Genomic DNA, 14,896 nt, shown 5'->3' with positions numbered 1-14,896 from the left:
TCTTAAATTTTACGCGTTTAAAGTAATTTGGGTCTTGTACTTTTGCCAAGAATTGTTTTGAATAACCACCAAGCATAAATTGGTGAAAAAAATATTGATTATTAGGGGCAAATTGGCTACGCAGCCGGCCTAAAAAAGAAGCGAGAAAATAGGCTCTGAAATCTGGGAAGTTCAAACCTCCCTTTTCAGATGAGAGTTTTAATATTGTCATAGACCTTCTGGCCTTCTTATAGCCCCAAACGAAACTACTTAAAATGCCATCTAATTTCTTAAAGAATAAGTTATTAACGCGGCAAGGTATGGAGCGAAATAAATATAAGAACTTCGGCAAAATGTTAATCTTAATCAAATTCATACGGCCTATAAGGTTTAAAGGGATCTTATGCCATTTTTTCAAAAGATTTGTAACTTCTTTTAATAAAGGATCATAGTTTAGTGAATTTATATGATCAGTTTTAGATGATATCTTTACCCCTAGATATACTGCAGATTGACATAGTCCCTGCACAGGTAAATTGGCCTGATAATTCATGATAACCTGTGTTTTATTTATATTTAATTTATAACCTGAAATGATCCCGAATTTATTAGCTTCTATCGTTATCCCTATTAGTGCATCCGTTACATTGGTGGTATAAATCGCTATATCATCCGCATATGCAGTAATTTTTAGGGTTTTACCTTCATGCAGAATTGGCGCAATCTTAATTTGAGCTTCCAAAGCGTTAATGAATGGCTCCAAGGAGAGAGCAAAAAGTAGGGGTGATAGGGGACATCCCTGCCGCGTCCCCCGTCGAATTGGAAAAGTAGAGGAGAGTGCCCCAGCATAGCTGATTCTAGCGTTAGGATCCTTATATAATCCCTGAATACTTCTTAAAAAACGCCCTCTGAAGCCAAACTGTCTTAGAACTCCCCACAAATAGTCCCACCCCACTCGGTCGAACGCCTTCTCTGCGTCTAAAAGTATCACACCGAGTGGGGTGAGATTAATTGTAGCCACGTCAAAAGCGGTAATAGCCATGTTAACATGCATGGTGGTGTCCCTCCCAATAACAAAACCATGCTGCTCGTCATTTACCAACTGTGGCACAAGAGGGGCTAGTCGTATAGCTAAAAGTTTAGAATAAACTTTAGCATCAGAGTTTATCAGAGATATAGGTCTATAAGACCCACACTCCACAGGAGGTTTATTTTTTTTTAAGAAAAACATAATTTTAGCTGTCTTCCAAGAGTCTGGTGCCTTCCCAGTAGCACCAATTGCATTAATGACCAGACAGAACAGTGGTAGAATTTCATCAGCACAAATTTTGTATACCTCAATGGGAAGTGTATCCTCCCCAGCCGCCTTACTAGATGGAAGAAAGGTAACAGCAAAACGGAGCTCTGTTAATGTGACCTCTTGTTCTAATTGATCAATACATGTCTGTTCCAGGTATATTGCTTCAGGTAAGTTCTTCTCAATATAAGATTGTAACTGAGCATCAGTGCCTCTACTCTCGGGGGTATATAGATTTTCATAGTATGAAACAAATTGTCCCAAAATTTGTGCTGGTTGAGTATATAAAACATTGTGGGGACCCTTAATAGCTTTAACCAAGGTTGTTGCACGATCATCTGCAACTTTATAGGCCAAAAGCTTCCCGACTCTATCTCCACATTCATATTGAGATAATTTATATTTGATCATTTTCTGAGTGTTTTTCTCCCTGAAAGAGCTTTTAAGAGTTGAGCGCTGAATTACAAGTTTAGTTTCTAATTGAGTTATACTTTGCGCATCCGTCTCATCAGCTCTAAGTCTGTCTTCTAGTTGTTTCTCAAGTGATAACATATTAGCTAAGATAGCCTTAGTCTCTTTTTTGCGAATAGCGTTTTGTTTAAATACATATTGCTGCGCAACTCCCCTAATAAAAGCTTTACAAGCGTCCCAAACTGATAGGAGATTAGCAGTATTGATATTAATTTCAATGAATTCCTTAATATGTTCCTTTAACTTAGCTACAAATACTGAGTCTGTTAGCAAATATCTAGGGAATGTGAAGAGTCCAAGTTCGGGCATCATTTGACATATATTAAATATAAGAAGTATGGGACTATGATCGGATGAAATCCTTGGGAATATCTTCATGTGTCCTGTCTCAATGATTTCATCCGAAGCCCAAGCCAGATCTATTCGTGAGCACCGTTTATGAGGTGAGGAGTAATAAGTATATCCGGGTATTTCAGGAAACAAGTTTCTCCATACGCCTTTAACATTATGTATCCTTGCTAGTTCTAAGATTGCCGCCCTAGTTTTGCGCATACATCGAAAAATACCTCTTTTTGTAACATCCTGATCATAATCTAGCACACAATTAAAATCCCCCATCAAAATAAGTTCTCCCTCCCATGCGAGCAGTTCCATATTTAACCAATCAAAAATATATGGATCATCGGTATTGGGCCCATAAATGGCCCAAAAAACATATTTACGATTTTCCAACTTCAATTGAGTAATTGCCCAGCGACCCCCACTATCTGCCATCAATTTGATCACTTCTACACATAATTGTCGTTTTTTCAAAATAGCTACACCTCGTATAGGAGCATTTAATGTAGTACATATTAGCATCTCATATCACAAATGTCCCAATAGCTTCTTGTCCTTAAAACAAAGATGCGTTTCGGTTAACAGAACCATATGTGGATCATATATTTTCAGTTCTTCATATATCAAATTTCTTTTGTTTTTATTATTCAAGCCTGAAACGTTCCAGGCTAAACATCTAAAACGCAGCATACAGACAAATTGCTAAATCATAATAAACTGCACCTTTCCTTGAATTTAAACTCATTATTAGTCTATAAGATACTACGTCAATCACCCTTGAACTTGTCTTGTCCTTTTCTGTTTTTTCCTCCCACCCTTTCCCCCAGTGTCCTATCCCTTCCCCACAGTCACCCTCCACCCCTGACCCCCAACCCTGAAAGCACCCCCTCCCCGTGTCTACCGGAAGCTTACCCCTATCTTCTGCTGCCGCTCTGAGGGCAGCCAATCAGAAAGATCGCCCCGTGAGCCCCTTCTCTCCGTATTAAACTCATGCCAATAAGGCATCCAAAATCACAGGCAAAAAGAAAGTGTCCCAGTAAATTTACAATAAGCCTTGCTATCCTAAGTTTCTTTCCTTTCCATATTATAGCTGTTTCTAATCTCTCCCCCCTCTCTCTTATCCTCCTTTTCTTCCTTTTCTTAATCCGGCTATTTTTAAGCATTAGAATTAATTTTAGCAAGTAATTGCTCCGCCTCCTTTACGTCATTAAAAAAGTAAGTATGACCAGATTTCCTAACTTTGAGACAAGCAGGTTCTTGGAGGAAGACTGTGGCACCCTTGGATTTAAAAGAATCAATCAGTTTACGCAGCCCCCATCGTTTGTCCATAGTTATCTTACTAAGGTCGGATTTAACGAAAAAAGTTATATTGTCCAGTATCACAGGAGTATTAGGTCTAGCTTTTATTGAGACTGCTTGTCTTAGCAAATAGTTGCCGAAGTAGATCATAATTGGGCGAGGATATTTGCTTTCCTTGTTTTTTAGAGTTATAGGTAATCTATGCACCCGCTGCAGTTGAGAGTCCCAATCCCAGTCGGACAGGTCAGGAAATGCCCTTTCGAATAATTTAATCAAATAGGCCCTGACATCTGAGCCTTCTGATCCCTCAGGTATGCCAAAAAGTCTCAGATTCTGTCGCCTCTGTCTGTTTTCCAATTCTTCCACTTTATTCTTTAGGGACCCAATCAATTCATTGTGTTGATCTACTTGAACAGTAGTAGTAGCTAGGGTTTCCTCCACTTCGACAACCCTCTGTTGCAATCCATCGATCTCTTTCGTTACCCCGTTCAGTTTATTAGTGACTTCCTGCAAACTGAGTTGCATCTTGGTGTTATCTTCCCTTAATTGAAGAAAATGTTTTTGAGTCTCTTGATGGTGTATCGTTAAAGTTTTTAAGATTAGATCCAGGGAAGAAGATTCAGGAATTGTATTAGGAGGGTAAGAAGATGTTGCAGATTGCAAAGGGGGGACCTTGCCTCCAAGAGTAGTACTACCCGGTGATCTGTCCCTGATGTTGGATTGAGAATAATTAATAGATGGGCAAGTTTCGTCGGTAGTTGCCATTGAAGATACCTCGGATGACTCTAAATTTAAATCTTGATCATGATCTATCAAACTCCCTTTTTTTATAGGAGAATTTTGCTGATTTTTCAAGATGCCCCCTTCTATGGGAGTAGTTCCTGAAGAACACAAAACGGTATTCTTGATAGCCCCTCGTGGTTGCATCCACTTAAGCAGAGGTGTTTGGTCTCTGATAGATTTCTCTACTATAGATATTGGTACAGATGTCCAGGGTAACATTATAGATTTCAGTTTTCTCCCCCCTTTCTTTGCTCTGTTTTTTTTTCCTCCCCGCTTCTTAGAGCCCGAGGGGTTATTGTCTTTAACTTCGGGTATGGCATGTTCTCATTTTTCGAGCCCTCCTTCTTCTTCGAAAATCTCCTCATACTCGTTTTCATCGTTAGAGTCATTGTCCAACATAACTTCTGGCACCATGGCGCACTCTCCAACTGCTTTCGGTCTGCTAAGACTCTGATCTAACACCGTTGGATGTACTGGTACTGGTACTGGCTCTGATGCTGGTGCCGGCGAGAAAATGCTGTTGTTTTTAGTTATTGTCTCCCTTGGAGAGGGAACCGCTGCCCCTGCCCCTGCCCCCACAAAAATAAGTTGCTTAATTAACCCGGTGTCAGTGTCTTTTTCAAATTGATTAACATGAATGGGTACGTAGGACTGTGGAGATGAAAATGGAGGAGCAGCATTTATGTTGGATTCATCAAGCTCTTCACCTAGGTTTCCATCCTGTTCTACCAATATTCCATTTCCCCCCCCGGTCCCCTCCGATGTTTCCATCTGTACCAGAGCCACTTCAGCCTCTGCATCTACATCTGGGCTCCTGACCCCCATTACTTTACCCAATTCAGTCACTGCAGCATGCACAAGACAGCCATCAACATCTGAGCCGAAGGTGCCCATACCGCCCATAGTGTCCATCGAAGCTTTCCTGTTAGTTAAGTTTTTGCCGTTATCCTTTAACATTAGTGAAGAAGAACTGCCCCTAGAGGGTGTAAATAAAGGTGTAGATAAAGAGAGAGGGTGCGAGGAGGTGGATTGAGGCTTGCCAGCGTTATCAGCATTAGTCTCTGCATTGCCGGGACTTTCAAGAACATTAACAACCCGTTGCGGCGCCCTCGCCACTACTGCAGGTGAGATTGGCTTAATCATTTTGAATACCGGAACAAGCCCTTCTTCCGCGCTTTCTCCTGAGGGAGCACCTTTCCCTGCTCGATTCTGTCGCGCTGGATTTTTGCGCGTCATTAGCGCTGCCCTTTTTGTTTTTCTTTGTGAATCAAAAAAAAAAGGGGGGGGGGCATCCAGAAATAACCGCAAACCAAGTCTTTAAACCTCACCCCTTTCTCTCCTCTTTCCCCTACAGCAAATCCTTGTTTCACAGGGAAAAAAAAGGGTACAGCAACTCACCACAGCATTTAGTTTTGTTAGTTCGTTTGTTAGTTTGTTTGTTCCTTTGTCTCAACAGTGCCAAAAAAAAGGAGACCAAAATGCACAGGAGACAGGCGAACTTCGCTGAAATCAATAGAGCTAAGCAGCTGAAAGCTGAAAGTTATAAGCTCTGGAGTAGAAGAGCTCCCCCACTGCGTCTTTGTTGATTTCTATACAGTCTCAAGCTCTCACCCGCTTCCATGACGCTTCCATGACCCCAAATCGACGTGCTGGGATGATGTTGGAAAGGGCGAGAGAGCGCCGAATACAAAACACCTGTGCAGCTTCCACAGTTTCCACCGCAGTCGACGGAGGAGCGGAGCACTCAGACTGCAACAGCCCTGCAACAGCCCTGCTCAACCCTTCTCAGCCCGACCTGTCTCCACGTCCCAGCGAGCTGCAATGAACACAGCCACCCAGTGAATTGAGCTCCTGCGCAGCTTCCACCGCGTTAACAGAGCAGCGGTGCACTCAGACTTCAACAGCACAGCATAGCACAGCTCAGCCCGGTCTGTCAGCACAACTCCGTGAGGCGGCAATGAACACGAGCATCACTTCAGCAATCCCGGTAATGCAGGCACTTTCTCTATGCCTTCACGGCGCTTAGGTAATATATTTCATTTGGCGAAAAAGCGCCAGTTCCTCTCGGAGTGCGGAGCTCAATCGGGAGCGACCTCTCAGTGGCGTCTCCAATCCGCCATCTTGCTTCCATGTGCGCTTGCCAAGTCGACATGGCAGTACTAGACTGCACACAGACACTGCAGTGGAAGATCTGAGTTACCAAAGGTAAGGTACCAAAGTACTGCCATGTCGACTTGGCAAGCGCACACACTTGCCCTAACCTATCCTTTTCTTGCATATGTGTCACCCCTAAGGTAGGCCGAAGGTACCCCTGTGTGCAGGGTGCAGTGTATGTGAAAGGTAGGGCATGCCCCGATGTGTGGCATGTCCTGATAGTGAAGTACTGCCAATATCATTTTTCACTATTGAAAGGCTATCTGGCCCACAGGAAAGCATGGGAGTTAATTTATAACATTGTGTATATATATATATATATATATATATATATATATATATATATATATATATATATATATATATATATTCACTGAAAAAACCATAGGTTATAGACCATATATAGTTAGGAATTAGCATTTAAAAAACCTTATTTTACTCACACAAAACCATTGAAATTCCATATATAGTTAGTTGCACTAACTATATATTGCGCACCCGCAATCCACTGCTGATGATGTCACATATTACATCATTCATGACATGGTCAGTGACATCACTGATGACATCACTGATGACATCTCAAATGACATCACTGATGACATCACTGATGACAACATCCAGTGACTATGTTTCTGTAAAGTTAAAATATGTCTTACATATTGAAGAATGAGTGGATGTATAAGTGTCTGGACGAAGGATTTAGTAGGTGCATGACTGAATGTATGAGTGAGTGATTAAATGTGTCTCACTGAGTGCATGGGTTAGTGACTAAACTGTCTTAATTTGTGCATCATTATGTCTGTTGTTCTGTAAACTGCTGCATGTGTTGATCAGTAGCTATATGAGTAACTATATGGGTTATTGATTGATTGCCCAAGTATTTGCATGGGAGACTGAGTGTGTGTGTGGCTGGCTGGGAGGTGTGTGACTCTGTACAGATCAATGTGTACTTGTATCAATGATTGTATAAGAGAGTAAGTATGTGTTAGTATATGGTTGAAAACGTAAGGTGCTCTATGTTTAACTGTATAGAGTAGAAAATGGAAGTGTGATTGATTCTTTACAGGACTGACTAGGTGTGTGAGTAACTCCATGGATGAGTGGCAGAGTGTGAGTGTCTGTATAGGTGTATGAGTGCATATGATTGTGTTGTAAACATGAGTGATTGTATGTATGAATGATTGTATGGGTGAATGAGTGAATGTGTGTGTAGACGTAGGAATCAGTGAGTACGTATGTAGTAACTAGTATTGGTGTGTCAATGGTTTCAAAAATTATACTCTGTTTTTAACACTGGGTGAAACAGAGGTTATATTAAAATGTGAGGAGATGCATTGTATTGTCACATGAATGATATCATCAGTGATGTGGTCATTGATGTCAAATGAGATGTCATCAGTGATGTCATCAGTGATGTCATTTGAGATGTCATCAGTGATGTCATCAGTGATGTCACTGACCATGTCATGAATGATGTAATATGTGACATCATCAGCAGTGGATTGCGGGTGCGCAATATATAGTTAGTGCAACTAACTATATATGGAATTTCAATGGTTTTGTGTGAGTAAAATAAGGTTTTTTAAATGCTAATTCCTAACTATATATGGTCTATAACCTATGGTTTTTTCAGTGAATTTTCAAGGTTTTGTAAATGCTAATTCCTAACTATATATGGTCTATAACCTATGGTTTTTTCAGTGAATTTCAATGGTTTTTTAATAGCAAATATCATAAGCTGTCGAATGTCAAGTACGTGGTAAGATTTTTTTTTTTCGTGTTTATGCACACTGATCTGCTTTGATTGCTGCCCCCCACCCCTCATTTCTATTAGGAGTACTCTCTCTTTGCAGATAGTGAAGGGTAGTTAACGCAGCCCTTTCCCCCTTTGTAATCCGTCGTGCCTGCTTCTCTCTCCATTTGATTGATTGTTATCTTTGGTTCATTCTCTATTTACAAACAAGCACAGAGTCGCAATACTCTGTTTACTCTTTGCAGATAGCGAAAAATCGTGTAAAAAAACAAAAGGAATCGAGCAAAATCAGTAGGCCACTAATGGGATCTCTTTTGACCTCGCTAAAATAGAAACATTAGGAACAACCTGTTGAAAATAGCAATGCGTATGTATATAAGCGGCGTTCATTTGTGTTCACAGTACCCCTTGTTGATTGTTTCAATCGAGCATTGAATTGTTCGAAGTTAATTCTCTTAACGATCTTCTCTACCTGCAAACGAGGAAGAATAGGAATATTCTATCTCCCTTTGCAGATAGTGAAGGGTAGGTAACGCAAGCCTTTAACACGTCGTACCTATTTCATTCCTCATTGATTGATTGATTGTCCGAACATTGACTGTTTGGGAATTAGTTCTTTTTGGAGGTATTCCCTGTTTGCAAATAAACGTAGGAAAATCTTTGCAAGTAGTGAAAGGGTATGTAATGCGGACCTTTCTCCCCCGTTGTAATCTGTCATGCCTATCTACTCCCCACTGATTGATGCACCTTTTTCACCCGGACCATTTACTAGAGATACGTCATCTGGCCCGACCAGAGAGCACCCCTAGTGAAAAGGACATATGCAATAATAACGAAGTGATCACTGTATCCTGTTAACAGAAACTTTACCATGAAACAACCTGGAAAGAAAAAAATAGGAAAACGAAAATCAGTAGGCCACTGATGAACATGAACTTTTATTAAACAACGAACAAAGAAACGATAACATAACGTAATGATAAAACCTATTAATGTCCTAGAAACAAGAAAACGTTAAAATATGCCAGTGGTGAGAGACCAGAAAAACAGTAAGAGAAACCAAATCACCCCTCGCTGTCCCACCGCCTGCCACGCCAAAAAAATCGATAGACTAGGGAAAATGCAAGTCAGTAGAACATCCACCCCCACTCTGGAAACTTCCAAGGTGGGGCAGGGTTCCGGCTACGCCCAGCCGGGAGCAGCCCATATAAGGCAGGTCCTGCTGCCACGCCTCGGCCAGGAGATCCTAACGTAGGGTGTAGCCGGAGGAGAGGCCGAGACCAGCGGGACCCGGCCAGGGGATTGCCTTTACAACGCTGAACAGTTGCAGGGGGGGGGAATGTCTCCTCGACCCTCCCCTCTCTCTCCCAGTCCGGCCGCGGTGGCCCTTGAGAGTTGCAGGTAGTCCCGCCACATGCTCTTCCGGTCCGACCACCAACGGTCGGGGGGCCGAGGCCGACGGGATCCGGCTGCAGCCGATAAACCAAGAAACCCGTTCATGGGGCCAGAGCCAGGGGCGTCCGGCCGACATCCACCGGAAGCCCGGCCCGAAGACGGACGGGACACTTCTTTCTTTTATAATGGCTGCGACAACACTGGAGGGGGATGTCTTGCACATGCCTCCGACCCCCCCCTCGTCCTCATCGCCTGGTCCGGCCATAACAAATCTCAAGCGAGACGCCGTGGGGTGCACTGGGAGGGAGAGACGGTGCGAACAGGCCTCTCCCGCCTCCCCAGGTGGAGGCTTCCCAGCTGCACCCTCAGCGCTCCAGGCGGTGGCATCCTAACAACTACAGTGCTGCACAGTTTCGGAACGACCTAGATAACGGTTCTTCCACTGTGGCCATGCTGCAACGTCTCGCCCGGCAGGGTGGAGCCCGTCCGCTCATGTGACCCCGCGATCGCCGGTAGCTGCCGAACTCTCAAAATGGCGGTCGACCTGGCAAGAGCGGGCCCAACATAAAGAAATGGCCCGGTCACTGGTTGACTCCACCACCGTAGTCCTCCACGACCTTGAAGATTCTAGAGGAGCCGCGGGAGTCTCCGACCCCCGATGGGGAATGACTGCCATGATCGCCCGTGGAGTGACGAAACTGTATCCGCGGGACGTCGGCGCTCCCATGCTGGCGCCAGCCTCACTTTGAATTACTACAATCCTGCAGACCTCACTTCCGGTGAAAGCACAGTGTGACCCGGTAGGAAAAATTATTGCACCCCCTCCCCTTTTTGACTGATAGTTCAAACCACCGATCCTTTCCTTTGCCCTTTTAACGGAACTTTGGACTGCCTCCCCCTCTTTTACATTTTCTAGAGAAAACAAAACATTAACCACTACATTAGCATAGCAGTTGACACCAGAACTGTTTTCAAATTGAAAACCAACAACATCTTCAACAGAATCCTTTTTGTTTCTGCTGTGACCCTGCTACAGCACAGGCATTGTCCCCAGCAGTAATTCTGCAATGCCGGTAAGAATAGCTGTGGTGCCTACTGGACTCACTCACCCCCGCGGCGCCCCACGCCGTTATTTGCTGGGCGGCAACTTACTAGACATCACTTTCGTGCCATCTAGATTTCAGCGCGTTCTGCTGCCTTGGAACTATTCGCACAACAGACTGCTACTGACGACCCACCCCCAGGCAACATCTTCTGAATTTTCATAATTTGAAAGAACTAGTAACATGTCCTCATCAGGAATTCAAAAGAAATTGCCACGGTCTCTTCGTTGTTTAAATGTTTTTACTGTTTTTGTTTTGTTGTATATATTTATATGTTATTAAAGTTTTATATTCCTACTACTTTGTTGGAGTGCTATATATTTTTAATGTGACACATAATTGTAAAAACTTTGATGTACAAAGAGTCATTCCTAGAATCTTCCGCTTCAGGCTCGGTCCCCTCACCAATCACAATACAGGATGGTTTTCAGATAGTAGGAACACGTGTGGTGTGACGGATCTCATCGGGTGTGGGCCTTGATCTACTATAACTCCTTTGAAGAGGGGTGAATCTTTACAGCTGGAGCCATAAACTACATCTGCAGGGCTAGCTGATAGCCTGGACAATCGGACACAGAGGAAGAGGAGTGTCAGAGGGTGCGGTAGTGAATAGGGCGAAAGGGAGGTGTCGGGCGGGCACAGAGTGTGATTCTCAGGGAAGAGCAGCGCAGATGGGGGAAGGTTTATTGCCCATGCATAAGACAGAGAGCGGTGGTGACCAGTGCCTGGGGGAGATGCTTACGAGGGTGAGGAGCCATGCTACGAATCGACAGCGTGCAGAGAGTGGGTCTGGTCAAGACATCTAAAATGGCTGCCGTGCACGACAAAAGTGTGGCATTTCAAAAAAGGCAAGATGGCGCAGACAATGTTTTTCAACACTTCCTCATTTCCTTCGAATCGAACGTTAACAGACGTTGGGGCATATTACCAAAGTTAAGCGATATTTATCGCTAACGATGCTTACCAACCAATTTTTTACCACTAAGCATCGTCAGAAATTATCGAAGATAAACCTTACTATTATCAAGGTTCATCGCAAATGCGATAATAAACGGCCGCAATGCATGAATATCGCTAAAAACTCAGCGATATTCATGCATTACCGAGCTAATACTCTTAGCCATGTTATCCACCTCCCATTGGATAACATGGCTAAGAACTGCTCAGGGCAGGTGGTAGCTTTTTGGAGATATTCGCGCTTAGCGCGAATATCTCCAAAAGTTGGTAATAGGAGATAGATATCTTGCATGTTGTAATGCAAGTTATTGTGGTATATGGAACTCATACCATAATCTCTCAGGAAAGCAGAAACTGATCCTTTTGGGACCGCCTAAAAAGGCCTAGGGGGTGAGGAGTACTCTACTTTGCCCCCTTTTCACGTTCCGAACTATTTTATTTTACTCTCTTCTGTAATTACACAAAATAGCAGCGATAAGATGCATCGGAGACACACAGTGAGAGAAAGGAGGCCGGAGATGAAGAAGACATGTCAAATACACATTGGAGATAATATAGTGGCAGAAGGGAAGTAAATATGAGTAAACTTACCATGTAACATAAAAATGTTGCACTCTATACTATAAGTCTCATTTTATACTACAATCACTTCGCTACAACCTCATAAATTAAAAATAAAAATGAATAATGTCTCAAACAATTTTTGATTTCTAAATATAAATTTATTCTTCAGAATTTTCTAAATTTGAAAGAACTAGTAACATGTCCTCATCAGCAATGTCATCATTAAAAGTCTCCAATGATGATTCTTGTAACTCTATGGTCTCCAAACACTCGATAAATTCGCCATCAAGAGATTGATCAAAAAAATCATTCAAGTCATCTCCTCCTTCTGACAATATTTCATTATTGGTGCTGTCAATTTCAATCAATGTAGTGGAATCATTCAAGTCATCTCCTCGTGACAATATTTCATTATTGGTGCTCTCAATTTCAATCAATGTAGTGGAATCATTCAAGTCATCTCCTCCTTGTGACAATATTTCATTATTGGTGCTGTCCATTTCAATCAATCTAATGGAATCATACAAGCCATCTCCTCCTTGTGACAATATTTCATTATTGGTGCTCTCAATTTCAATCAATGTAGTGGAATCATTCAAGTCATCTCCTTGTGACAATATTTCATTCTTGGTGCTGTCCATTTCAATCAATCTAATGGAATCATACAAGTCATGTCCTCCTTGTGACAATATTTCATTATTGGTGCTCTCAATTTCAATCAATGTGTTGGACAATTCAAAAGAAATTGCCACGGTCTCTTCATAGTGAGCCATTTTATTTTGAAATTGCTTGCTGTAAATTGCAGAAAAAAATAATCACTTTCATTTATCGTCTTTAGTAATACATAATATAAAACTAACTTTATCAAGTATTTAGTATAACAGAAGGACTGCAAATAAATAACAGAAAACATTTTTCAAATTATCTTCAAGTGTACAACATAGTTCCCCATACAAATTAACAACTCACCTTTTTAAAAGTAGCAGAAGTGTTAGTACTGTGTAAATCAAACACCAGAAATTCACCACCAAAAATTCCTCACAAATGTACCTCAGACAGTAGTATCACAAAATGGCTGTGGTTTCCTCTCATTTGACATATATACATAACCAATTAACTTTCATCACACACAAATACAAAACCAAAGTAACATTTTAATTGGTTCTAAATTTCAACACTTTCAAATGTGTTTTCCCCATGCAATTTTCCATAGGACATTTACATACGTCTACAGCCTGAATGGCTGAACGGAATTACACCAAACTTGGCAAAATGGTACATCAAACCTAAGAGGTCAGGAAGGATCTACTATGCCCCCTTATGGTCATTTCCCCCTTCGCTTTGGCCTCCTCTTGTCTCTCAATCCTACCGAGGGACAAGATGGCGGCCGCTACGGACTGTTTGGAATGTTGACAGACGCCGGAGAACCAATCAGCTTCGCAAAGCTCCGTAACGCGAAAAGTACGCGAAGCGGAGCGCTGTTACAGATATATATCTTTTTTTCAACGTTAATTTCTCAAAATCCACTGGAGCACATATATTGAGACCTAGCAAAGGCACATCGGGCTACCAGTCCCTAATATTTTGCCAAGTTTCGTGCAAATCCATTCAGCCGTTCGATTATTATTATTTTGTTTTTTTTTTGCCCCGCGGGGCCCTTTTAAAACCTCCACATCAAACCTAGGGGGTCAGCGAGGATCTACTATGCCCCCTTATAGTTATTTCCCCCTTTGTTTTGACCTCCTCTTGTCTCTCGATCCTACCGAGAGACAAGATGGCGGCCGCTACGGACTGTTTGGAATGTTGACAGACGCCGGAGAACCAATCAGCTTCGCTTCACAAAGCTCCGTTGCGCGAAAAGTCCGCGAACCAGAGCGCTAACCGGTCCGCTGTTACAGATATATATCTTTTTTTAAACGTTAATTTCTCAAAATCCACTGGAGCACATATATTGAGACCTACAAAAGGCACATCGGGCTACCAGTCCCTACAATTTTGCCAAGTTTCGTGCAAATCCATTCAGCCGTTCGGGCTAAAAGTGAGGCCAACCGCCCTATGGAAAACTCAATGTTAAAAACACGTTTTGGGACCCCCCTTTTTTCTCGGCCCCCACTGGACGAACCCCCCCCAAATTTTCAAGGGCTGCTCAGAAACAAAATGTGCCATTTTCCTGAAAATTTCAGCCGATTCCGTCCACAAACGCCAAAGTTATTAGACATAGAATTTTCAAAAAACCCATAGAGAAAAAATCCTAACTATATATACCTACTGGCGACCGCCAGTAGGTAATATATATATATATATTCACTGAAAAAACCATAGGTTATAGACCATATATAGTTAGGAATTAGCATTTAAAAAACCTTATTTTACTCACACAAAACCATTGAAATTCCATATATAGTTAGTTGCACTAACTATATATCGCGCACCCGCAATCCACTGCTGATGATGTCACATATTACATCATTCATGACATGGTCAGTGACATCACTGATGACATCACTGATGACATCTCAAATGACATCACTGATGATATCTCATTTGACATCAATGGTCACATCAATGATGATATCATTAATGTGACAATACAATGCATCTCCTCACACTTTAATATAACCTCTGTTACACCCAGTGTTAAATACAGAGTATAATTTTTGAAACCATTGACACACCAATACTAGTTACTACATACGCACTCACTGATTCCTACGTCTACACACACATTCACTCATTCACCCATACAATCATTCATACATACAATCACTCATCTTTACAACACTATCATATGCACTCATA

This window comes from Lissotriton helveticus, chromosome 6 (assembly GCF_964261635.1).
Source record: "Lissotriton helveticus chromosome 6, aLisHel1.1, whole genome shotgun sequence".
NCBI lineage: Eukaryota > Metazoa > Chordata > Amphibia > Caudata > Salamandridae > Lissotriton > Lissotriton helveticus.
Note: the sequence above shows the minus strand (reverse complement) of the source record.